The sequence below is a fragment of the Macrotis lagotis genome, chromosome 4 (genome assembly GCF_037893015.1).
Source record: "Macrotis lagotis isolate mMagLag1 chromosome 4, bilby.v1.9.chrom.fasta, whole genome shotgun sequence".
Taxonomy (NCBI): domain Eukaryota; kingdom Metazoa; phylum Chordata; class Mammalia; order Peramelemorphia; family Peramelidae; genus Macrotis; species Macrotis lagotis.
Window position 1 is genome coordinate 122,785,197 of NC_133661.1, and position 17,231 is coordinate 122,802,427.

At 33.2% G+C, this 17,231-nt stretch overlaps 1 protein-coding gene across 9 annotated transcripts in view; it reads right to left on the reverse strand.

Moving 5' to 3' along the window:
- The window catches only part of MINAR1 (membrane integral NOTCH2 associated receptor 1), a 78,128-nt gene that overhangs the window by 20,777 nt on the left and 40,120 nt on the right, over positions 1–17,231 (reverse strand). For 4 of the 9 annotated variants that reach the window (XM_074234027.1, XM_074234028.1, XM_074234026.1 and 1 more), the window contains one exon: positions 12,022–12,220. The gene's annotated coding sequence lies outside the window, so the exon portion shown is untranslated. Of the gene's footprint in view, positions 1–10,781; positions 11,740–12,021; positions 12,221–17,231 lie in introns of all 9 variants that reach the window. The other 5 variants (XM_074234031.1, XM_074234033.1, XM_074234032.1 and 2 more) reach the window with 3 other exon arrangements.

The following is a 17,231-nucleotide window of genomic DNA, read 5'->3' on the forward strand; positions in this document are numbered from 1 at the left end:
CTTCTCTGGGTCTTGGTTTCTACACCTGGAAAATGATAGAGTTGAACTGATAGTCTCTATGGTGCAGCCTGGTTCTATAGATAATCGACTTTGACCCTGGGCAAGGCATTGGACTTCTTTGATTAGGCTAGCAAACTTGTCTTCAATTCCTGGAAAATATTCTAGAGAAATAATTACTGACTACAAAAAAATCAACTTTATTTGATCAAAGTCATACCAGACTAACTTCATTTCCTCTCCATTTTTTGATAGAATTACCTACCTAATGGATGGGAGGCATTCTGGGATAAAGTTTATATAGACTTTAGCAAAACTTTTTGATGTTATACAATTGTCCAGCTTTTATAAAATGGGGGTTAGACTAGATAATTTCTGTGGTTGTTTAAGCTCTAAGTCAGGTGAAATAAGAAAAGATAACTAAAACTCCCTCAATAGAGCAACTTTAATGGCTTCCTACAGCATCTAGGCTCAGGATAATCTTCTTTATATAGCTTTTGAAACTCTAAGCAACCTGACTCCAACCAACATTTTTAAACTCATTGAGTATTTCACTCCTTCCCTTACTTTGAAATCTAGTTCAATTGACTTTCCTTCTCTTCCTCACATAACACTCCATCTCCCAACTCTCATTTTGTATTGATTGCTCCACCATCTTCTGCTCCTTTCGTTATTCTTCTACTTTAAGATACAGCTCAAACACAATCTTTTGAATGAAGTCTTTCCTGATTCCTTCACCTGCTATTTACTTCTTTTCCAAACTATCTTGCATTTAATTACTTTGTAAAAATTTGTTTTTCTTAACTTCTTATTTATGTTGCATATAATTATACATAACCTTATTATCTTCCCCATTAGAATATAAGCTCTGTTTTACTATTTTCACTTGCATCCCTCACACTTAGCACAGTGTCTTACACATAGTAGGCACTAATAAATATTTGATGATTGAAGTTGAAATGAAAAATTATGAATATAAGAGATACTATCATGATTGATTGAAGATATTTTGAAACCTGGTTGTATAGGAAAAAATTAAAAGAGGAAGAATATAAAATGACTCCAGTTGGGATAATTTTGACTATGGTGATACCATCACCACCAATGGGAAAGCAGTAACTTTTACATTAGTGTAATGGACTGCCAAGAGGCTACTCTGATAGTGGATACAAAGCTAGCTTTGGACTCAAGGAGAGTTGCATTCAAGTCTTGCCTCTGCCATAAAATGATCAGGTGGCTCGTGGTGAGTCATTTAGCCTCTCAGCATGCCAAGCCAACTCTTTAAGATTCTAATTTGTATATCTACATTGGTAGAGGGAGATTCCTTTTTACTGGAAGTGTCACAAAAACACCTGTCCTAAGATAGACAGACAGACAGGTAGTTAGATAAACAGAAAGACAGAAATAGAGATAGGTAAGTAGGTAGGAAGATAAATAGAGCATTAATTAAGTGCTTAGTATTTTCATTCACGTGCTGGAGTTACCAATAAAAGCAAGTAAGATGACCTCTAATGAGCTTACATTCTAATGTGGAAATGTTTAAGGGTCAAACAGGTCAACACTAAAGAAAAACACTTTCTCATAACAAGATAAATTGGCAGATACATGAAATTAAGATCCTATTTACTTTCTGTTGTAAAGGCTAAATGTCTATATTTTTAAAGAACATTTCTAAAATAACAGCCTAAAGCTTCATGAGTCAATTAAAATTTATATATGTCTTGCATTCTGCATCAAAGTCCCAGGAAATGTGAATTGTTTCAAGTATTAATACCCGAAATGGAGGGTCAGGGTTTATATTAAGCAAAAAAAGGAGTCCCTTTTATAAGATCATTGTAAGAAAAAGATCATCAATCAATCAACAGACATTTATTGTTTCACTTGTTCTAGTCACTATTGGAAACAGTGGAGACACAAAGAAAATACAAAAAAGAATCTTTGCCTTTTGAGAGATTATATTCTAATTGGGAAGATGACATGTACATCAATAGAAATATACAACACATATAAAGAATAGAGTCTTAAATTCACTAATCTTATCGCTATAGACATTAGCAATGTTTAATATTTGACCATTATTGTTTACTCCAAAGCAAGGAGCTTAACCATTCAGTAAAATGAAGAGATTCTATTAGAGCCGGTTCTTAACTTTTTTTCCTGCATTTTCTATCCTTATGGCAGTCTGTTGATGCTTATTAGATCCCTTCTCATACTGCTGATTATTGCTACCATTAGTAATTGAAGAAAATGCTAAATTTCAATTAGATATTAGTAAAAATACAGATGCAATTTTTTTTTTATCCAAGATCATAGATTCTGTAAAATATATGTATGGATGACCATGGAGCCAAGACAGGAACCCATGGAGTAAAATTTCACAAATGTCTTTTTTTTTAGCTCTAATCTGTTTTGAATGCATGATAAGTAGGAAGTATAGCCTCATTGAATGGAGTGTGTGATATAGAATTATATAAAGATTTGAACTCAGTTCTGCTCCATTCTGCCTGGGCCACTTCATTACACAGGCCCTCAATTTCTTAATCTGCAAAATGAAGATGTGTAATTAAATGTTAAGCCCCTTGCCATTGTATGAGTTGCACACCACTTAAAATGTATTATCAATTAGGGACTCTAGAATATAAAATTATCTTTACCTGATCACCCATGATGAACAGAAAATCAAAACTGTCATAAAAACTGTAGCAGGGACTGTGGAGTGGTATCATCCCTTTACTGCATCCCTTCACTAAAGCAAAAGCAGGGGTATTGTCTGTTGGCAGAGAGTAACTGGGTGCTGGGCAACTGTTAAATTCTGAAGTGAACAAATTGTTTAAATGATTCTGGCTCCAAAAAGTATTGTTTGATCCATACTTTGTCTATATTATTCTTCTTAGAGGGCAAACTCACTCTTAACTATCAGAATACTAGAAAACCTCAATCCCTTTCACTAAAGCGCCAAATATGTCTACTCATTTTAATATTCAGTTCAGTTGCCTAATATTTTAGGCTGGGCTAGTGAGTATTTGTGGCTGCTAGGTGTTGCAGTGGATTAAGTGTTGAGTCTGGAGCCAGGAGGACTCATATTACTGAATTCAAATCTGGCATCACCTCTAGACAAATGACTTAACTCAGGTTGCCTCAGTTTCCTCATCTGTAAAATGAGCTGGAAAAGGAAATTAAAAACCACACCAGTATTTTTCATGAAAAATCAGATATGGCTCAACAACAAATGATCATGTAATAATATCATTTAAAATGAGGTTACCCTTGATCTTGGGCAAGTCACTTAACACCATTGCCTTGCAAAAAAAGGGGGCACAGCTAGTGGATAGAGCAGCAGCCCTTGAGTCAGGAGAACCTAAATTCAAATCCAGTCTCTGACACTTAATAATTACCTAGCTGTGTGACCTTGGGCAAGTCACTTAACCCCACTGCCTTGCCAAAAAAAGAAAAAAGAAATAAAAATAATGAGGTTACTTTTAATCTCTCCTTTCATTACTCTTTGTTTATAGTTATTTAAAAGTAGGCTTATATCTTCCCTTTGGAGGGAAGATTATAAAAATCCAATAAATTTTAATAAATATTAGATGTTAGCATTATCAGAGAAATGGTGGCATAGGATGAGGATATTTTTAAGTCAAGAATTCTTAAACTCTTTAAAATAATTTTGATAAGTGTATTTCAAAATAACTGGATTCCTTTGTTATAATATTATATGTGTGTGTTTTATCTTATGCACTTAAAACAATATTTGGAGGACTCCATAGGCTTCATAACCAAAGAAGGCCAGAATGCATAGAATGGTTAAGAATCATTGACTTAAGTAATAGGTAGTATTTCAATAAAACAAAGCAAAATGAAACATTTGTTTTTCATAAGCATGGTGGCAAGTAGGAAAGTGGACATGTTTCAAGTTCTTATTTTTAGTTTCTTGAAGGAAGTGACAATGTCTATTATTTCTTTTTTTAATATTACTCACAGAAAGCATTCTCAGTATCTTAGCCCTCCCCTTCCCCATATGTTGAGAGCCTAAGGCTCTGTCACTTGGGAAGTCTCTTAATATCTTCTTTATATTACTCTGGTTCCAACCCCAGAGGTTCACTTCCAGGGATAATCTAACACTTCCAATTTAATGTGATAAGCAGTTGCTAAGTGCCTAATATGCTACATTCATTGTACTAATGGATTAGATATACAACAACAAAATTGAAAGCCGTTCTTGTTTTTAAGATATTTTCTAAAGTGATAGGTGAGGAGAAACAGTGTGTATATATATATATATATATATATGTATACATATGTGTGTGTGTGTGTGTGTGTGTACAATATTGAAACAAATGAACAATAACAACAAAAATATATACAAGGTAAATAATATGTAATTTGAGGGTAAGGTGAGATAGCAGGTTATTAAATAAGGGAGATTCAAGAAGTCTTCAGGTCACGTGGCTCTTAAGCTGAGCCTTGAATTAATCTAGGAATTCTAGACGATAGAAGTGAAAGCAAGCATTCTTTTATTTCCTTGTAAGATTAATTAGTATTAAAGTATTTTGTTTTAGACTGTTCTTCTCCATGATGAACAGCATACTATAGTGACCAGTGAAAGACTTGGAGTTGAGAAGACCTGTTTTTGATTCTCTCCATTAGACACTAGCTATATGACCATGGATAAGACTCCTTACATCTCAACCTTAATTTCCTCATCTGCAAGTGGGGAAAATAACATCTCTAGCCATACCTAAGAGAGTGGTTTTAGGTTCAAAAGAATAACTATTAACAATAATAGTTAAAAATAGAGACTAGATCTGTAGTTTCACTGATATAGGAAAACTCCCAGATTGAGGACATTCCCTCTCCATACAGAAGTTGACACTTATAGTCTTAGAGAGTTGCCTAGAATAGAAATATCAAATGAGCAGGATCTGAACTAGATTGAAATGCAACTGGGAAATGTTTAATAAAATTAAAAACTACAACATAGATAGGGTCAATTTGTGATTTTCTAAGTTGATATGCAGACTCAGGGATCATTTTCTATATGAACTTGACACCACTGTACTAGAGACAGAGAAATTTAATAAATTTTCCAACATCACACTGTCAAAATATGTCAGAGACAGGTTTTGAACACAGGTCTCCCTGGATTTGAGGCTCACTTTCTATCCTCTACTATTATTAATAACTCCTAGTCCATCAAACATAATCAAGTCAGAAGAAATTTAAAAAATTAATGCTGACTCAAGCAAGATGATTATTTAAATGATCATTTTTCCATAACCAATGCTACCAAACACATGTGTATGCATGTATATTTACAAAATGTATTCTTTTTTATTTAACAAATTCATAAAGAGAATTTATCTCTGATTTATGGGTTTTAGAAATTTTTTTCTAAACTCTAAATCAAAACACCTTTTGATATAATTTCAGTTAAATCTCAGTGGTAGGGAAATTAACATTCCTCCTTGATGCACAGAAAACCAGGAACTCTTTCCCAAAGACTCAGTTCATCATATGATAGTTTTTTTTTATTTCTAACTTATCAAAATCAGTATCAATAGCCATTATAAACATCTACTGGGGGGGGAATACTGTTATGACTTTCAAAGTATGGGTCAAGACAACACTAAAAACTATTTTGTTGATGAATGGTCACATCCCTTACTGACTGTAAAAAGACATTTGTAATAGATTCCATTAGCAGGATGACAATAGGTTTTGACAGCAGCCATGTGAAATGGTGATTTTGTTTTAGATTTTCGGGAAAGAGACCCAAGAATTTTTATCAACTAAAAGGTTATGTGAATCATATTCTAGCTCAGGGAGGCATGAAAAGGAAATAGTTATTTTCAGAATAGAGTAAAGGGGACTGATATGCAAAAAATTAGAATTTTATTTCTTACTAGAGTCATAAAATTATAATCAAAATATTAATATTTTACTTTGAAATATTTTTTCATTATATCTCTTTTATTTGCAATTGGGTAAATAATGCAAAGCACCAATTAATATAACTGGTGCTTTGTAGTCCACTTAAATTCTGGTCTTTGTAGTGATGAGTGAGTGGTAAAAACCTTAATATTATAGGATTGGCAAGGGGATTGATTCCATGGATGGGAGACTAGACATGATTTCAAAAAGATGAGTTCAAATACAGCCTAAGTTACTTATTAACTCTATGATCCTAGACAAGTCACTTGATTTTCCTCAAACTCAGTTTCTTCATCTGTAAAACAGAGATAATAGTGATAACACATAACTCCAAACATTACTGAGATTAAAATTAGATCAATTTGTAAAGTACTTTGCAAACTTAAAGCATTACATAAATGCTTTTTATTAGGTGGAACTTTGTATCACTTTGATTCAAACAGATTTGAGTTTGAATCTTGATTCAGACAGTTATATGATCCTGGGCAAGTCACTTAACCTCTGTCTAAGTCATCTGTAAAATTATAATAATATTAATTAATATATTTTAATACTAAACACAAAATGTTAATATATTAACACCTACTTCTCATAGTCATTGTAAGGATCAAGTGAACTGATATCTATAAAGCACTCTGCAAACCTTAAAGTGATGTATAAATGACAATTTTATTATCATTATCATCATTACTATACTAGAGTTTTAGAGATCATCTAATTCAAAATCTTCATTTTATACTTAAGGAAAATTAGGTTCTCTGAAACCAAGGTTCTTAGCCCATTTCTAATCATGGACCTCTTTGATAATGATAAGAGCTAAAGTTCAGATTGAGTGAAAGCTAGTAAAGAAAGCTAAAATTAATGCAAACCCAGAAAGAAGTGGGGTGGGGGGAGACAAAATGCTACACTCAGTATATATGGGGTGATGATAAAAGATAAGGGGAATGAATGGAAAATTGTTCATCCTATTTTTTGTTTTCTATGCCAAGGAATGTGATTTGGAAGGACAGGACAAAAGGAACTGATACCCAAGTTAAGTAGTAAAACCAAGAAAACAATGGTCTTTGAACAACTCAAATCTCAACTCCCAAATAAACTTCATTTTCAGTTACTAACAAAAGTGACAAATTGAATTACAGTCACTATCAATGACCTTTAAATGATTATGAAAAGTCAGAAGAGATTGAAAAAAATGGAGAAGGGAAAATGTCTACATTTTCAAAAGGAAGGCGGAGGAGGAGGCGGAGGAGGAGGAGGAGAACAAAAACAGTTCTACAGGCTTTAGGTCAGTGAGCTTAACTTTAATTCTTGTCAAATCATAGAGCATATCCTGAAATAAAGGAGAGGCAAAATGGAATAAAAGAGAATGCCTAATAGGCAGGAAGAACTAGCTAAAATATCATCTTTTTCTATCGCAGGGGTGGGGAACCTTGTTTTTTGATGAGGGTCATTCAGATATTTATAATCTCATTTGAGGGACATACAAATTAGCAACTTAAAAGTCTTAACGCTAAAAAGCTCCTTGATTTATTGAATTTTGAGCATCGATTGTGGTTATCTTGGCAGTGTCAGATCAAATGATATCCTGATTCTGGAATGCACATTCCCCATTCCTGGTCTTCTGCCTCTGTAATCCTGGTAAATTGTTTTAGGTAACTTTCTATAAGGATCTATTTCTTTTTGAGTTTGACAACATTGGTCTAGAGTAGTAATCTAAGGATTCATACATTAACTAACTATGTTCTAGTATATTTTATGTATGTTGTAAGTTATTTCCCAATTACATTTGAATCTGATTCATATTTGACACCTTTATATCGGTATTCAATATTCACTTTCTTCACAAATGAAATATTTTATGAATTTATATCTTTCTTAAATATTTTTATTACTTTCTTGCTTAAAATCTTCTGACCTCCTCTTGACTATTATAGCAAATTCCTCTTTCCTGTCATGAATCTGAAGTCCTCTTTCATAAAGCTAGACCATCTAGTCAGCTATCTATAGTCCAAATCAACATTTTAAAAGTGACAAAACTCAGGCAAAAAGAGGTTGAATGACTTGCCCCCCAAACAACATAGGTATTATGTCAAAAGTACGATGAAAACCTAGGTTTTTCTCATTTCATACACTATGTAATTTTGTTTCCAAAATTTCCCACCAATCTTCAACAAAAAAAAAAGCTTTAATTTTGAATTGGGGGGTATATTCTACTATCTTAATTTGTTTTTCTTTTTTAAAAGCTGATAGTAAGGGTTTATTCATACAGGCAACTTTAAGGGCCCATAAGCACCAATACAGAGTTAACCCAAGTTCTGAAACCATCTACATCTACAGTACTGTACAATCATAAAGAGTGTTCTTAACTATGCCTGAACCTTGGCTGAATTTTGCAGTGAGTTTTTTTAGAGTTTCAAATCTGAGAACTGTATTGTTTTCAAATGATTTGACATATGGGATATAGCAGTGGAAACCACTGTGGCTTCACTAGCCTGGATGTTAGACTTGTATTCTAGTTCAAGTTTGATGACCTCATAGCTATGGACTCTTAGCCATTTGGGGCTTTTTGAAATTTCCTCATCTATAAAACTAAAATTTTAGACTTGATAACTTCTAACTTCTCTTTCAGCTTGAATATTCTGTTAATCTCTATAATAACATTCAGTTGATTCAGCTTTTTAGAATTGCTCAGAAAGCTATTATTATAATACCAGTTTTACAGATGAGGTAACTAAAGCTCAGAGAGCCCACTGTCACACAACTAGCAAATGTCTGAGCTTGGATTCAAATTGATATGATTGCGCATCCAATTCTGTCCATTCAGCAAGACTGCCTCTCAAAGTAGAAAGTGACAGAATTTTAGAATCCAACTCACGAATTTGCCATTGAACCTTTGCATATGCATCCTTTAAATATAATTTCTACCACTTCCTCTTTTTCCTCCAGTTATCTATAGCACAGAAGTCAAGTGAATATACTTCTAATAAACCTTTGTATCATTAATGAAGACTTCACCAAATTTACATGTTACTAAACTTCTGAATGTTCTTATGTATATATATATATATATATTACATAAATATTCATAAAATTTACCCATTACATTGAGGAATTTCACCACAGTATTATTGTTTTTGTTCATAACAGTTCTTACCACAATGTTAAAGCTCAGATTAGAAAAAAAAAAGTGACTAAATATCATAAAATTTACCCAATGTACATCACAGAAAGATGTGCTAAATACTCTTTCTTTCATTTTAATTCTTCCCTGTACATTTACATTTCTCCCTACCCATTCCCTTCTTCCTTTCTTCCTTCTCTTTCTTTCCTTGGAATGCATCATTGAGGAATTTCACTGCAGTATTATTATTTCAGCTTTGTTCATCTCAGTGCTGACCACAATAATGTTGACCTGACTGATAGATCTATCATCACTCTGAAGCTCCTAATTCCAATACTGAGCTCTAAAATTTGGTTCTAATAATTCAGAAATTTCTCTGAATTATCTCTAATTGAGTTCAAATTAGATGGATTCATTTATTTCATGTAATACAGCTATTCCCAAGGATGCCTCAAATCTTTCCTCCCACTTCTATAGGATTAGGACTTTTCCTTATCTTTTCCAACTATTACTATTTTCTTTGAATATATGATGAACTAGGTTAGCTACAAACATGCTGTTTTCTCTCAAAGAAAACAAAAGTTCCTCGAAAGCAGGAAATATTTCTTTTTTTATCTTTTGTATCTCAACTACCTTGCATATGATAGGCAGTTAGTTATTAAATTAAATTGAAGTGAGTTGAAATTGCAAGGGTATGTGTATGTATATTCCAAGAGGCTTAGTGCTCAGGGGAAGTTTTGAAGCTCAGATTAGGAAAAGTGCCTAAAAAGTAAGTTGAAGTCCACTTCCACTCTCACTTACATGGTAGAAATTTCTTCACTGAATTATTATTTAACAAGAATCTCTTCAATTCTGCTAGAGGGTTTCTAAGACCTAATTTAAGCAACATTTCTAACTCTTTTGCACATGTCTAATAAATAAAAAAGTCAGGAATTGACTGAATCTGACTCAATTCTCTTTTTCCTACAATGCATTACATAACATGTACCATACAAAAAAATTCATGGTACCTTTTACAATATGACATATTTCTTCCTTGAATTCAGCACCAGAAAAAAATGTCTCAAGAACTTGTCTGTTTTATTTTCTCATGTAAGGAGTACCTTGTAACCCAAGGTATTTCCCATTTTTTATTATAGTTAAAAGGAAACAATAATCTTTGGATACAAAAATTAACCTATCTCATGTCTGCTTTATTTTCTCAGGCAATGTATACTATATAACCCATGATATTTCATATTTCTCATTTTTTATCACAGTTAAAAGGAAACAATAATCAGTGGATATAAAAATTAGCCTATCTCATGTGCTTGGTATCATTAATTTCTCTGCTCCTTTTAACTTTATTTTTTTTCAGTTTTTAATTGTACTATTCTATGGTGTATTCAATTTGGTAAACTACTTCAAATAATTTGGAAAATAAAGTATGTTATAAATCCTAAATAAATAAATTAATTAATTCCTTTAATGAGAAATGGCTGAAATGGCTGAAGAGACAGATTCTAAATATACCTTAGAGCTAAAGACTGCTCTTTGAAAAAGGAGCTAGAGCTCTGGGAAAATCAGCATATGGCCAATTGTCTTTATTTTTCAATTAATAATAAACAATAACTCTTATTTATATCTTTTCCTATTAAGATCATTTCCCAATACATAAAACTCTGAAACAAAATTTTGAATAAGATCCAATGATCAATAATTGCATCTGAACAGTATATGCAAAATCACTCACCTCTGGTTTTTCACCCCTCTTCCAGGAAGATTGAGCAATGTTTCTTTTTTTCTCTGAGATGAAAATGGGTCATTATAATTACTCTTAGTTTGGCAGAATTTTGGTGTTATCTTCCCTATTTTGGTGCTAGTGTAATCATGTGTTTTGTTCTCTTAGATCTATTCTATTTGTACTGCTTATACATGTAAATCTTAGCTTTTCTAGTTCATATAAATCTTCCTAGATTTCTCAAAATTTCATTTCACATGACATTTTCTTTTAGGCACACTTCAAACATCACTTGATTGAAAGTTGGGTCTCAAGTTGTGTTGCTGTTTTTGAGAAGGGGAGAGGAAATAGACTTGGAATTTATATTGCTTTAGGGTACTTCCAATGAGGAAACTCCCTTTAACAATATAGATTAGCAACTACTCTGCAGCTTAGAATCTCACAAAGATCCCTGGAACAATGAGAGGTTAAAGTGTCCTATTTAGGGTCACACAGTCAGTTTGTTTCAAAGGTAGGACTTGAACCCAGGTCATCTTGCCTCTCTATCCACTATCTCACACTGCCTCTCAAAAGATGATGATTTAATCATCATTTAAATGAAGAGCTTGGACAAAGTAATCTCTATAGTTCCTTCTAGCTCTTAAATCCTGTGATTCTGTTTTTCAAATGTCACTGAAAATGCCCACTAATGCATAGTCATTGTTCAAATTCTGTTTTAAAATTTAAATGAGTGGAGACTTGTGCTTGCCAAAAAGAAAAAAAAAAACTTATTAATATTATCACCCTTTCCAGGTTGATGGTGAATCGGCAGTCAGCCAATAGGAAAAAAGCAGCCTTCATTTTGCCATCATGACCTGGTCATTACTGTCACTAGCATAGTAGATAATAAACACAGGAAAAGACTGCTGAGCAAAAGTCACACATTCTCTTGTTCTTCACACATTCAGGAGTATTACCCAGTCCACAGGACCTGGTTGAGATAAGAAGGCATCAAAGGACAGCTTGCTTCAAACTCCCTGCAGATATATTCTGTAATGCCAAATCAGTTTTGATTTTAAGATAGTAATCTATTGACGATGACATCAGTTAAATAAATGTCCACACTAATTTAGGCTCAAGGCATGATACATATGACATTGTATTACTTGTTTACTGGCAGAATTGTTTGATTTCACAATGAATTTGAGATAATTTATTAAATCAGAAAAATAATTAATACAGTATGTCAAGAATTTAAATACAGTACTCTTACCCAAAATCGACAGAGGGAGGTGATCATTGATCCATAAAATGTTAGAGCTGGAAGGGATCTCAGAGAACATTTAGTCTAACTGCCTGAAAATACGGGAGAGGAAAGAGAAGTAAAGGAACTTGCCCAAAGTCAGCCAGCTGAATTGTGGCAGAAGCAGGAATAGATATCCAGTTTTCTGACTCCCAGTCCAGTGGAATATCTAAAGAGAATACATGATTGGCAATGCAGTTAGTGTCTTTGGTTTAGTTTAATGCTTTCAGGCTTCATCCCTCACCCAAATCCAAATTAATCTCATAATTATTGTTGGATAAAGCTATCTCACAGTGGAAAATTTTGTGATATCAAAAACAAACTTATTATTTGTAAAACTTCTAAAAACATAATGACTTATATAGATATTGTAAAAATCTTTGGATTATTACAGAAGAAATACGGTACAGTCAATATGGAGTCAAGAGAACTGGGCTAGATTATTGACTCTGACACTTTCTATCTGTATGACTATAGGTATATCCAAACACCTTTCTTACCTCTCTTTCCTTACCTCTAAGATGGTATAAAAATACTTTGACTATCTCATTAGCAGAATTGTTACATGGAAAATGCTTTGTAAAAGTCAAAGTTCTTTGTAAACTTGAGAGCATTATATACATGTGATATATATATATATGTATATATATATATATATACACATATATATATATATATATATATATATACAGAGAGAGAGGCAGAGATAGAGACAGAGAGACAGAGACAGAGTCAGAGAGAAAGAGAGCAACAGACAGCCAGAGAGAGAGAGAGAGAGAGAGAGTCAGAGACAGAGAGACAGTCACAGAGACAGAGAGAGAAAATCATATAGGAATTGCTTTATTTCTTAGTTTAGGTTTTTTTAATAATTAATGTCTCCTTATTTGATTACAAGTTGCCTAACTTACTTAGCAATGTGTTAATAATACCAACAAGTCTAAACATTTTCTTTTGAATTCTGCATCAGTTGTTGGATTAGAGAAATGTTTTCTTCCTAATCTAAGACTATCCTGGCTCATTTTTCCATATGGACATTTGTTGGAAAGATTCTCTCAAAGAATAAATTCCTCTTTGGAGTAAATTAAACATGCCAGTTCTTCCAGGCCAAGAGATTCTATTCAATTCAGTGTACTGAAATACTGTTTGTCAAATGGCACATTTCTTATCTCTAAAATTTATGTAATTAGCCTTGAGACTAACTTTCTCTAGGAGAATCCTTGCACATAAAGGAAACTTAAAGGATAGTGGAGATGTTTCTTTTTCACTTTTCTATCTCTTTTCTATTTCTTTAAGACTATATTTCAAAGAGAACTTTTATTCCTTCTCACAGGCACACTTATTGCCCAACAAGAATTATAAGATGCTAATATGCTTTGTTAATCAACAAAAATAATATAATTCATATTGATGTTGTAATATATTATGCTAAAAAATTAATTTGAAAAAAGATACCCATTTTATCACCTGCATATAACAAACGTATATATTTCTTTATTAACCATAATACTTTGCTAAATCTTTAGAATTGAAAAGAACTTCTGAGATCATTTGGTCTAATATATAAAGCCTTTCTACCACGTCTCTCAAAGTCAGGAAGTCTCTTGAATACCTTCAATGATAGCAAATATTTTTGACTGCTCTGATTGCCTATGTGGCTGAAATTTTAATCTTTATAAGAAAGATCTATTGATTGATCCCAATAACATGGAAGTAATAGTAATGTGGAAAGGGTTTACTACCTCTACCAAATGACAGCTGGTCATATATTTGAATATGACTATCATGAATTAACTAAAATGTTTCTTTTGTAATTTAAACAACTCCATGTCCTCATTTAACATGGTTTCTAAACCTCTAACTATTCCTGTCCCCCTTATCTGAATATGTAGCAACTTGTTCCTCTTAAAATGTATTTTCAATTAGTCAATCTTGATTCTCAAACTGGGCATTTATATCTAAAAGAAGTCAAAAATAGAAAGCCATCATGTATCCTTAAAGTACACATAGTAGCATTCTTTGTGATAGCAACAAAATTGAAAAATTTGTGCTGTCATTACTTGAGAAATTATAATAAATTTTGATATATTAGTGTATATACTATATATAAATATACAATGTTTTGATGCTATAAGAATTGATAAATGAAAAATTGACAGATACATGGGAAAATCTGAACGTGATACAGAATGAATAAGCAGAGAGAACTATACATGCACACACACATACACAAAAACAATGATGTAGTGCAGGAGTTATTAATTTGTTTTTGTATCAAGAATTCCTTGCAGTCTGTTAAAACCTATACATCTCTATGTACTATTGCCTTCATTCATAAATGAAATGAAAATAAAGATGCAAGTTTCCCCATTTATATTCATGGACACTCTGAAATTCATCCGGTGGTTTCCAGGTTAAGAGTCCCTGATTCTAAAAACAATATGAAAAGGCAAATGTTCTTAGATTAATTGCAATGACAGACCTTGGACCTGGAAAACAAAGAATGAAACATTTTTTTCACTCTTCAGAAAATTGAATATGATAAGGGATAATATGAATGTTAATAAATAATACTATTTTCATATCATGTAACACTTTGGTACTTACAAAACACTTTATATGATTTATCTCATTTGATATTCACAAAAATCCTATGAGCTAGATATTTTTATCATCCATATTTTGTAGAGGAAGAGTCTGAAGGTCAGAGAGGAAGTTACTTGTTTAAGAAACTTAGTGAGAAGGGTCTCAGGTGGCATTCAAACTCAGGACTTCCTTATTCTAATTCTAGGACTATAATGGTGCATTTGTTCTCAGTTTTCACTTAATTGGTTCAATTGGTGCAGTGTGTGTGTGGGAGGGGGAGGGGTGTGGGTGTGGGTGTGGATGTGTGTGTAGGGAATAGCATTAGAAAAATGACCATGATGTTAACAAAAAAAAAAAACAGTATCATGAATAAAATATCAAAATAAAAATAAGGATTCTAGTGAGAATCCTATATCCCTCCAACTGGACTCTAGAATTGTAGTAACATGGTTGAAGACTGATTTAACTTTCTTAGTAGTTCAATTACACTAGTGGCTTCATTTTGATTACTATTTAACTTTAAGCTGGAGAAGGGGAAGAAGTACAATATACTAAAGATGCATGATTGATTAACCAAACATTTCAGTCCCTGACCAGGAAGGGCAGCTAGATTCCTTTTATTTCTTCAATCACTTCTTTACTTTCTTCTTCCCATATTGATTCACTCTCAGGTTTTAAATTGTCCTGAAGATTAGGGAGGCAGTTTATACAGAATTTGAAATCTAGGATCTCTTCCTAGTGTGTATTAAACTGGGTAATGGGTAGTCCTGTGACTTTTCCCTCATTTTAATCATGAAATGAAGTCATTGTTCCAAGATTCATTTCTGTCTCATATTTGTCAAGATTTGGAAATGAATCAGCTTTTTTACCACATCATGAATATTATGAGGGGGAAAAATTCCTTAAATTTTCACAGTCCTTTATGAGTTATAAAGCATATCCCAGAAGAAATCTCCTTTAACCTTTATTATGAAATTTTGCTGATAAGGAGAAGCTACCAAACTCTTCACTTATCCAGATAGAAAGTGTACAACAGGTGGAGAAAGATGACATCACAGTTAGCTAATTACTCAAATGCTCTCAGAAATAGAAAGGCCACAAAATCCTTTCCCATGCAGTTATCACTGGAGAGAATAAAAATGTGAAATTAAATATCTAAAGGAATATACTACTAACATAATTAAATCTCTTAATATTCAGCATTTATGTATTCACTGCTTATTAGTATTGTTGTGCATTGACATTGTCTCCTTGGTCTTAGTGTACTCATTAAATAAATCTGAACAGTCATTTTTTTCCCTTAAGCTATCAGTACCAAGTTAATTTTCACCCTCCAGTTCTTTATAAATATCCCAAACAAGGATTAAGCCAGACTGTTAATCTGGCAATTACTCTAAACTGTCCTTCAGGCTACAATAACAACAGCAACAAAATCAGAACAACCACCACCACCACCACCACCAAACCTTAAAATTGCTACTTCTGCATGTTCATCTCCTTCTATTCCCCCCTCCCCATCTTCAATCACTAGACAGCTCTTTAATGGTGTATATGAAACCCTTTATATTTTAGAGGTGCTCTATGAAGATCATACTATACCAAACTGCCCAACTTCAACATTAACCCAAACAAAGATGCCAAGCTCACACTGAGTTGGTAACAACAGATTCTTGGTTGAGAATGGCACCTAATGGATGAATTAGCTCCAGCTGGCTTCTATCTTCAGGGAAGTCTGAAATATTCCAACAGTCAAAGGAAGGGGGGGGGGGGGAGAGTGGGGTTAGGGGGACTGTCATTTATATTCACTCTTCACCAAGGAGGGCGGTAGCAGCTTGTAAGCTTCTGGGTGGGGTTTATAATTGGACACATTAAGACTGGCAAACAGCCTTTGGCAACTCTTCTTATAATGCATAAAAATAAAACCTGTATTAAACATTGAGGGACACAGCACCGTATCATTGCAAACAAATTAGGCTGGCTTGGCAAGGGATTTAGAGTGGGTTTCCACTCTAAATCATTTCCTCACCCAAAACAAACAGGTCCTCCCAAATCTTCTATATAAAGCATCGATTCTATCACACAAGATTCCTTCAGTAGTTTTGGAGGTTTTCCTTGTTCTTAAAAAATATAATTTACTCCAACATAAAGGGGTTAAGAAATAGAAAGGTTCATTACCATTGTGTGTAAAACACCTCAAGCACAGGCTACAATCTGTGAGGCATCTATCTCATGGCCAAACAATGCTCAGCTACATGCTTGTATTATTCGGTTACATAACTGAAACACTGGTTCAGAATGCCCGCTCTGAGCCAAAGAAGTGTACAAATCATGTTGATTACAGTTTGATCTATGACCTGCAGAAATTTCACATTATGATTTATGAATCACTGACTGCCTTTAACTATTTATTCCATTGTTATGGCATCTTTGGCATATAGAAATGCACATTCCACACACAGCTTTGCCATCTTCCGGTATATTTAGCTGAAAATCTTCATCTCACCAGCCAGATACAAGTATAAGTCTCACATGTCAATGTACCGGGAGATCTAAATTTTTTTAAATGTATGTACAGGTACTCCATCAGAGATTTGCTG